Genomic DNA, 10,512 nt, shown 5'->3' on the forward strand with positions numbered 1-10,512 from the left:
CAAGTGCTAAGCTAACGGAATGGATCAAGTGAATCACATCATTCTCTAATGATGTGATCCCATTCATCAAATGACAACTCATGTCTATGGATAGGAAACTTAACCATCTTTGATTAGTGAGCTAGTCAAGTAGAGGCATACTAGTGACACCATGTTTGTCTATGTATTCACACATGTATTAAGTTTCCAGTTAATACAATTATAGCATGAGTAATAAACATTTATCATGAATTAAGGAAATAAACAATAACTTTATAATTGCCTCTAGGACATATTTCCTTCAATCATAACCACTTGACTCAGCTCGGAGTTAATCTTCCTGATGATAGTGTCATTGACAAAGTTCTTCAATCTCTGCCACCAAGCAATAAAGGCTTCATGATGAACTATACTATGCAAGGGATGACAAAAACGATTCCCAAGCTCTTGCAATGCTAAAGGCTGCAGAGGTAGAAATCAAGAAGGAGCATCAAGTGTTGATGGTTAACAAAACCACTAGTTTTAAGAAAAAGAGCAAAGGGAAGAAGGAAACTTCAAGAAGAAAGGCAAGAAAGTTGTTGCTCAAGGGAAGAAGCCCAAGTCTGGACCTAAGCCTGAAACTAAGTGTTGATGTCTACTACACAACCTTTTCTTGTAGACGTTGTTGGGCCTCCAAGTGTAGAGGTCCGTAGGACAGTAGAAAATTTCCCTAAAGTGGATGACCTAAGGTTTATCAATCCGTGGGAGGCGTAGATTGAACATGGTCTCTCTCAAACAACCCTGCAAGCAAATAACGAAGAGTCTCTTGTGTCTCCAACACACCCAATACAATGGTAAATTGTATAGGTGCACTAGTTCGGTGAAGAGATGGTGATACAAGTGCAATATGGATGGTAGATATAGGTTTTTGTAATCTGAAATTATAAAAATAGCAAGGTAACTAATGATAAAAGTGAGCACAAACGGTATTGCAATGCTTCAAAACAAGGCCTATGGTTCATACTTTCACTAGTGCAAGTTCTCTCAACAATAATAACATAACTGGATCATATAACTGTCCCTCAATATGCAACAAAGAGTCACTGCAAAGTCACTAATAGCGGACAACAAACGAAGAGATTAGTGTAGGGTACGAAACCACCTCATAGTTATTCTTTCTGATCAATCCATTGGGCTACTCCTATAAGTGTCACAAATAACACCTTAAGACACACATCAACCAAAACACTAATGTCACCTAGGTACTCTAATGTCACCTCAAATATCCCTGGGTATGGTTATACGATATGCATCGCACAATCTTAGGTTCATCTATTCAAACCAACACAAAGAACTTCAAAGAGTGCCCCAAAGTTTCTACCAAAGAGTCAAGACGAAAACATGTGCCAACCCCTATGCATAAGTTCACAAGGTCACTGAACCCACAAGTTGATCACCAAAACATACATCAAGTTAATCACGTGATATCCCATTGTCACCACAGATAAGAACATGCAAGACATACATCAAGTGTTCTCAAATCCTTAAAGACTCAATCCGATAAGATAACTTCAAAGGGAAAACTCAATCCATTACAAGAAGGTAGAGGGGGAGAAGAATTATAAGATCCAACTATAATAACAAAGCTCGCGGTACATCAAGTTCATGCCAAATCAAGAACACGAGAGAGAGAGAGAGAGAGAGAGATCAAACACATAGCTACTGGTACATACCCTCAGCCCCGAGAGTTAACTATTCCCTCCTCGTCATGGAGAGCACCGGGATGATGAAGATGGCCACTAGTGATGGATCCCCCCTACGGCAGGGTGCCGGAACAGGGTCCCGATTGGTTTTTGGTGGCTACAGAGGCTTGCGGTGGCGGAACTCCCGATCTAGGTTTCTTTTCAGGGTTTCTGTATTTATAGGATTTTTTGGCGTCGGTCTCACGTGAAGGGGGGTCTCCGAGTCATCCATGAGATAGGGGGCGCGCCCAGGGGGGTAGGGCGCCCCCTCCACCATAGTGGATGGCTCGGGACTCTTCTGGCCCAAATATTTTACTTTGGGGGCTTCTTCTGGTCCATAAAAATTCATCAAAAATTGGCACATCAATTGGACTCCGTTTGGTATTCCTTTTTTGTAAAACTAAAAAACAAGGAAAAAACAAAAACTGGCACTGGGCTCTAGGTTAATAGGTTAGTCCCAAAAATCATATAAAATAGCATATAAATGCATATAAAACATGATAGATGGATAATGTAATAGCATGGAATAATCTAAAATTATAGATACGCTGGAGACGTATCAAGCATCCCCAAGCTTAATTACTTCTCGTCCTCGAGTAGGTAAATGACAAAAACAGAATTTTGATGTGGAATGCTACCTAACATATTTATCAATGCAATCTTCTCTACTGTGGAAAGAATATTCAGATCCATAAGATTCAAAACAAAATTATAATATTGACATGAAAATAATAATACTTCAAGCATTCTAACAAACCAATCATGTCTTCTCAAAATAACATGGCCAAAGAAAGTTATCCCTACAAAATCATATAGTCTGGCTATGCTCTATCTTCATCACACAAGAGATTTAAATCATGCACAACCCCGATGACAAGCTAAGCATTTCATACTTTTGATGTTCTCAAACCTTTTCAACTTTCACGCAATACATGAGCGTGAGCCATGGACATAGCACTATAGGTGGAATAGAATATGGTGGTTGTGGAGAAGACAAAAAGGAGAAGATAGTCTCACATCAACTAGGTGTATCAACGGGCTGTGGAGATGCCCATCAATAGATATCAATGTGAGTGAGTAGGGATTGCCATGCAACGGATGAACTAGAGCTATAAGCGTATGGAAGATCAAAAAGAAACTAAGTGGGTGTGCATCCAACTCGCTTGCTCACGAAGACCTAGGGCAATTTGAGGAAGCCCATCATTGGAATATACAAGCCAAGTTCTGTAACAAAAAATTCCCACTAGTATATGAAAGTGACACCATAGGAGACTCTCTATCATGAAGATCATGGTGCTACTTTGAAGCACAAGTGTGGTAAAAGAATAGTAGCATTGCCCCTTCTCTCTTTTTTTTATTTTTTTGTCCTTCTCTTCTTTTTTTTGGCCTCTTTTGTTATTATTATTTATTTTTCGTCCGGAGTCTCGTCCTGACTTGTGGGGGAATCATAGTCTCCATCATCCTTTCCTCACTGGGACAATGCTATAATAATGAAGATCATCACACTTTTATTTACTTACAACTCAAGAATTACAACTCGATACTTAGAACAAAATATAACTCTATGTGAATGCCTCCGGCGGTGTACCGGGATGTGCAATGAATCAAGAGTGACATGTATTAAAGAATTATGAATTGTGGCTTTTCCACAAGTACGATGTCAACTACATGATCATGCAAAGCAATATGACAATGATGAAGCGTGTCATAATAAATGAACGGTGGAAAGTTGCATGGAAATATATCTCGGAATGGCTATGGAAATGCCATAATAGGTAGATATGGTGGCTGTTTTGAGCAAGGTATATGGTTGGTGTATGGTACCGGTGAAAGTTGCGTGGTACTAGAGAGGCTAGCAATGGTGGAAGGGTGAGAGTGCGTATAATCCATGGACTCAACATTAGACATAAAGAACTCACATACTTATTGCAAAAATCTATTAGTTATCAAAACGAATTACTACACGCATGCTCCTAGGTGGATAGATTGGTTGGAAAAGACCATCTCTCGTCCCCTACCACCACCCATAAGGAAGACAATCAATAAATAAATCATGCTCCGACTTCATCACATAACGGTTCACCATACGTGCAAGCTGCGGGACTTACAAACTTCAACACAAGTATTTCTCAAATTCACAATTACACCACTAGAATGACTCTAATATTACCATCTTCATATCTCAAAACAATCATAAAGAATCAAACTTCTCATAGTATTCAATGCACTTTATATGAATGTTTTTATTATATCCATCTTGGATGCCCATCATATTAGGACTAGTTTTATAACCAAAGCAAATTAACATGCTGTTCTAAGAGACTCTCAAAATAATATAAGTGAACCATGAGAGTTCATCAATTTGTTCAAAATAAAACTACCATCATGCTCTAAAAAGATATAAGTGAAGCACTAGAGCAAATGACAAACTACTCCGAAAGAAATAAGTAAAGATCAATGAGTAGTTGAATAATTATGTAACTATGTGAAGACTCTCTAACATTTAAGAATTTCAGATCTTGGGATATTATTCAAACAGCAAGCAAAGCCTAATAAAATAAAATGACGCTCCAAGAAAAACACATATCATGTGGTGAATAAAAATATAGCTCCAAGTAAAGTTACCGATGAACGAAGTCGAAAGAGGGGATGCCATCTAGGGCATGTCGGTGTCAAAACCGGCGGATCTCGGGTAGGGGGTCCCGAACTGTGCGTCTAAGTCTAATGGTAACATGAGGCTGGGGACACAATGTTTACCCGGGTTCGGGCCCTCTCGATGGAGGTAATACCTTATTTCCTGCTTAATTGATCTTGATGTTATGAGTATTAGAAGAGTTGATCTACCACGAGATCGTAGAGGCTAACCTTAGAAGCTAGACTATGATTATGATTATTGTTCCTATCCTATTGACTAAACCCTCTGGTTTATATAGACATCGAAGGGGGCTAGGATTACACAAAGTCAGTTACAAAGAAGGAGATCTACATATCCGAATTGCCAAGCTTGCCTTCCACACCAAGGAGAGTCCCATCCGGATACGGGATGAAGTCTTCAATCTTTTATATTCATAGTCCAACAGTCTGGCCAAAGTATATATTCCGGCTGTCCGAGTACCCCCTAATCCAGGACTCCCTCAGTAGCCCCTAAACCAGGCTTCAATGTCGATGAGTCCGGCGCGCAGATTGTCTTCGACATTGCAAGGCGGTTCCATCTCCGAATACTCCAAGGTAAATTTTGAACACATGAATCGTGTCCGGCCCTGCAAAATAAATTCCACATACCGCCGTAGAGAGCATTATATTCCACAATTCTTATCCGCTGACAACTTTTCATAGCATGACATCATGCCACGGCCCGGTCATTATTCGAACCGTTTTTCACAACCAGTTATCACACATATTGCGAGGCGGTTTCCTTGGCATGTCTTGTCGAAGTAGATATCATGTCCCCTTATTGCGGGATTCTCATCAATATGGGTATGGGTAACCCAACCGCGCCATCAATCGTGGCACTTGGAAAATAAGCGATTTTAAGAGGCAAGCGGGAAGGCGCATAGTACCTATCGCCTCTATAAAGATATAAGGACTCTTCTCTTTTACCCACGCCTTCTTCCTCTGCTCATCCATTCCCATTCGCTCGAGCTCTACTGCCAAAGCGTTCGTCTTCTCTACCCAAATAGGTCCTCCGGAAATGTCCCGATCCGGAGCAGGAGGCAAATGGATGGCCTCTACCGTCCAGGAGAAGGATATCAAAAAGCTTCGGGAGGCTGGGTACTTGGCCAAGAAAATCGTCCACCGTCTTCCGACAGCGGGACAAGTTGTCCCCACTCCGGAACCCCACGATAGGGTTATATTCCTTCATCATTAGGTCTGTGGGCTAGGGTTTCCCCTTCACCCATTTGTTCGCGGTATCATGTATTATTATGGGATCGATTTTCACGATTTATCCCCCAATTCCTTCCTCAATATCTCGATGTTTATCATCATGTGCAAGGGCTTTCTCCGCATCTCGCCACACTTCGGCTTATGGCTAAAGATTTTCAATGTAAATCCCAAGGTAGTAAACGGCGGGTATGCCGAGTGCGGAGGTGCCATGGTGAGCAAGATGCCCAAAGTCATATGGCCAACATGCACTTTCAATGATTCCGTCAAGGAGTGATAGCAACAATGGTTTTACATCACTGAGCCGCGCGGCAAAAAGTGGGCCGCTGCTCCCGAATTCCAATCTAGAGCTCCCCTGCGGCTTACGTCCTGGCCCAAGAAGGGCCTGAACTGGTCTTCGTCCGACGAATTGTCAGTACTCCAGACACACATCAAAGGTATGGAAGACAAGAACATCAAGCTCATCAACGTAGTCCAGGTGATGTTAGTTCACTGGATTCTTCCTTGCCAGCACCGGGTTTGCAATTTATGGGAGTATGATCCGGCCGAGCACCAGACCATGCGGGCGCTCTATGGTTCCTTGCATGAGGAAATATGGAAGGTGCTCTTTAAGTCCGGCAAATCGTGGCCAGACTCTGCCGAGGACCGCGGGTACAAACTCTCCCGCCATGCAAGCCCAATAAGTCATCGCCATGTCTGGCAATTTATATCCTTCATTCACATATCCTGAAGAAGATGCTTAATATGCTTTCCATAATTCTCCTTGGGCTAGACGTAGAAGGCGCGGCGGATCCATTGTCCGGCCCCACTCCCGGAAGAACTGGCCGGCCGACTTCTGACAAAGATGCTGGTCCCGACGCCCTACAAGGCGCCGAAGAAGAAGGCCGAGAAGGAGGCCAAGGAGGCGGCCTTCGTCGCCGTGGCACTCTGGACACAAAATCTGAAGACTCCAATGCCCATTCTTCCTCCGAAGAGTAGGAGGAGGAGGAATAAGATGAATCCCCTGCAAAGGGAAGAAAGAAAAGGACGACCTCCTCATCCTTGGAGGTCGAATCGCCAAAGAGGGAAAAAACCCCACTTCCAGAGGCGTCCACCACCGCTGCCGATAGCCGCCCGGAGTGGTATCCTAGGTCCCAGCCCCTGGTGAACTCGTGAGTATACAAAGTCCAAACACGCCTATGCATCCAGGCTCATTATGGCAAAATATTTTTATCTGAGCCATACTTTTTTTGCAGTCCGGCTAGGTCCCGCCCCGAACAATCCTCGTCAGAGGATTCCCTTAGCTCGGATGCCTTAAAGAGAGAGACACCCCCAGAGGCCCCTTACCCTAAACATAGGAGTAACACCGAGGTGTCGTCCCAGAAGGACCCAAAACAGGGAGGGGGAAGACCGTAAAAGCGGCGCCAAGAGGCCAAACTTCAGGGGCCAGATACCTGGGAGCGAAGGCTCTCATGAGCATCGATGGCGGGGGCGATCTCGAGTCCGTCCTACTGCCGGACACAGTCCCGGAGACCTTTAAGGCTCCAGAATCAGACATGCACCCCCCCTCGGCTGGAGGGGGCATGCCTGCTGCACCGACAACCTATGTCCATCCAGAGGTGCGGGACAGTTTATCGATAGTGCTGAAAAGTGCTTCCATCGTTGATGAACACCGCACCCTTATGGATGTGGTGATTGAGATGAATCAGTTCGCTGAGAGTGGACTAGATGAATCCTGCATCAGCCTTATAAATGGCTTTGAGGTATGTTGTGTGAGGTTTTGAAGAGTGTCATAGTATAGATAGTAGCCCATTATACACTGTCCGGTGAAAGAGAGAACCGGACAGGGGATCAAATTTATGTTCGCAAGAGATTCTGTTGATGACATCTACATCCCTCTTTCTTTTTATAAGCAGGCATATGTGACAACTGCAGCCTCTCATACTGCTGAGGTATCCGGACTGTGGCAGAGTCTGGAGCAGGCCGAAGAAGAACTTGGCCGAGTAAAGAAGCAGTTGGAGGATAACCAAGGTACGCAAAAAACCATTGTTTCCTTCAGCACAAATGAATAAGTGTGCTTAATTAAAATATTTTTATTGTATGCTCTAGGGGCGACGGTCGAAGTTGGGGCTCTTAAGAAGGCTGTGGCCGAAGCCGAGAAGAAGGTAGCCGCAGAGTAGCCTCTTTGCAAAAAGCATGAGGCCAGGGTCATTGAAGCTGAACGAGAGCTTCAGGATGCCGTGTAGAAAAGCGAGACTTTGGAGCAGAGGTTATCAGGGAAAGAATCCGAACTCTCCCAAACTCTCCAAGCCGCAAATGATGCTCGGGAAGAAGCCCAAGGTGCTCTGAAGGAAATTCAGGAGGCGAGGAAGATTGCGGCTGGTAAGGCTTTTGCTTATACAAAGCGGTCTTTATTTTGTGAAAGGAGAAAATCAAGTTGATAAATTGAATTCTGATTTCTCCAGGGGTGTTTGCGGAGCTGCCATGCAGCATATTTGATGCCGCCCAATTCTACCAAGCCGAGGGAAAGAAGACTGCAGAGAAGCTCTTTTGGTCGCAGTATTTGGCGCCGAATTATCCGGTACCATTTAGCGATCAGCTGAAGCAACTGATTGAACTGCACAAGACGGCCAAACTAGCCATGAAGGATTTGATTGTCCGGCTAAGGCCTGCCGAGCCGATTCCAAGCAGTTATTTTGGGCTTGTGAAGCGGCTGGTGAGTGCCTGCCCTCGACTCGAAGTCATCGAGCGGTCGTTCTGTATGGAGGGTGCGCGGATGGCCTTCGCCCGCGCAAAAGTGCACTGGGGAAAGCTAGACGCAGAAAAGCTGATGACCGAGGGACCGCCGGAGGGGAAGGAGCACCGCAAGCCCGAATTATATTATGATAGCATCCTGAAAGGAGCCCGCCTCGTGGCGGAGAAATGCACCAAGGACATTGTATTTCCATGTGTAGAGTCATGTTGTCCTTTGTAATGCTAAACAAGGTCATTTCTATTGTTTATTGCCTATTTATGTGAAGGTTTTTCATCCTGTGCGGCCGTTTGAAATATATTAATCCTGAGAGTTGGCCAGTCGTCGGCTTCTGCCCCCACCTAGGAAGTACGGGGGTCTTCGGGATAAACCTGAGCACTCTTTCTCCCATTTTTGGGTCCTTGAAGGAGTTGTTCAGCACAACGAACCAGGCAATCAGACTATAGGGCTTTATCACTCTCACCTGGCCATAGGAGTTTGTCAAAAGTATTGTAGGCGCAGCCCCTGGTGTAAGGAAGACTGAGGGAGTCCTGGATAAGGCGGTATCCGGACAGCCAGACTATGTACTTTGGGCGGACTGTTGGACTATGAAGATACAAGATAGAAGATTTCGTCTCATGTCCAGATGGGACTCTCCTTGGCATGGAAGGCAAGCTTGGCAATTCAGATGTAGATCTCCTCCTCTGTAAACCGACCTTGTGTAACCCTAGCCCCCTCCGGTGTCTATATAAACCGGAGGGTTTAGTCCATAGGGAACATCAACAATCATACCATAGGCTAGCTTCTAGGGTTTAGCCTCTCTGATCTCGTGGTAGATCAACTCTTGTAATACTCATATCATCAAGATCAATCAAGCAAGAAGTAGGGTATGTTGGGTTCTACGGTAGGGTGCGTCTACTGCAAATTAAAATTTCCTACGCACAGAACAACCAAGAACATGCTATGGGAGATGGATCACAGATCGTTACCACTAGACGCACAGTGCCGTGCAGCGGAAGAAGAGTTGGGGAAGCACGTTCGCGTGGATCATCTCCTCCTTGTTCGATCTCCCTCAAACAGCCGGTCGTCCGATCCCACGTACAAGTTCGCTAGAGCGGTGCAAGTGCACCGCCTCTAACGGTTTCCGCACGTGTAGGAGGAACACCGTGCGGCGGACTGCTAGGTCCGATCACACAATCGGCGGCGAGTGGAGGTGGCTATTCGCAACACATGCAAACCCTAGTCGCAGCGCCGAAGCGATCAACCACATGAGTGTGCCGCACCTCCACTTTATATAGGCATATGTCGCAGGATCAACACTTGGGCCTCGCACGGACCCTAAAGCCCAGAGTCTACTCGGTCACGTTCCTAGTCTAGTTCGGATCACATCCGACCAGTGTCCTATGAACCGACCTTGTAGGTTCCTTCCCTTAAGCGCGCGACCCCTTAGGTTCAAGTGGGCTTGGTCACAGTTCGGATCACCTACGACCTGCACGGTTGGTAGCGGCCTCTAGCAAGGCGAGCCGACCACCAAGTAGACTATGAAGCTGGTTAGGCGAACCTGTACAACGTGTCACACTTCTGTTCCCTTTGCCGCACGATATATGTTGTCGGGCTCAAGGCGAGACTGTCACCCTTGTGCTAGCCCGACCTCTTTCTCGTTCCAGTGATATCGACCACAAACCGGATTATCTCATAATCCCTGTCGCATGGCCATGCTTATCCTGGTTGGATCACACGAGGGGCCCAGAGTATATCTCTCCTGATCGGAGGGGCTAATCCATCTTGCTCGACCATATCTCGCAGCATGGGACTGAACAAACCCGAAACCTACCTTTGTAACTACCCAGTCATGGAGTAGCGTTTGGTCGGCCCAAAGCAAGTCTGTCACCATCCCGAGTACATGCGTCCGCTCAGGTCTTAGGACATAGAACATATGTTGTACTAGAGACTCACAGATGACATATCGCTGCGTCTCATAGTCGGGTCTGTCCGACTCGGACCTTATCTCGACTCAGATCCAACTACGTAGAATCCGACCAGACCTTTCCAAGTACATATTATCCGGTTAGCATCCAATGCTCCATGGCTAGTGAGACCAAGCCATCGACCGTGTCATATGCTAGTCTAGTCGACTGCGCGTCCACACAGCCCTTTCGACTAGGGACCTTTTAGGACAGTCATCATACAGTGCATAGTCCCACAAACAAGTCACATACT

This window comes from Triticum dicoccoides, chromosome 6B (assembly GCF_002162155.2).
Source record: "Triticum dicoccoides isolate Atlit2015 ecotype Zavitan chromosome 6B, WEW_v2.0, whole genome shotgun sequence".
Taxonomy (NCBI): Eukaryota; Viridiplantae; Streptophyta; class Magnoliopsida; order Poales; family Poaceae; genus Triticum; species Triticum dicoccoides.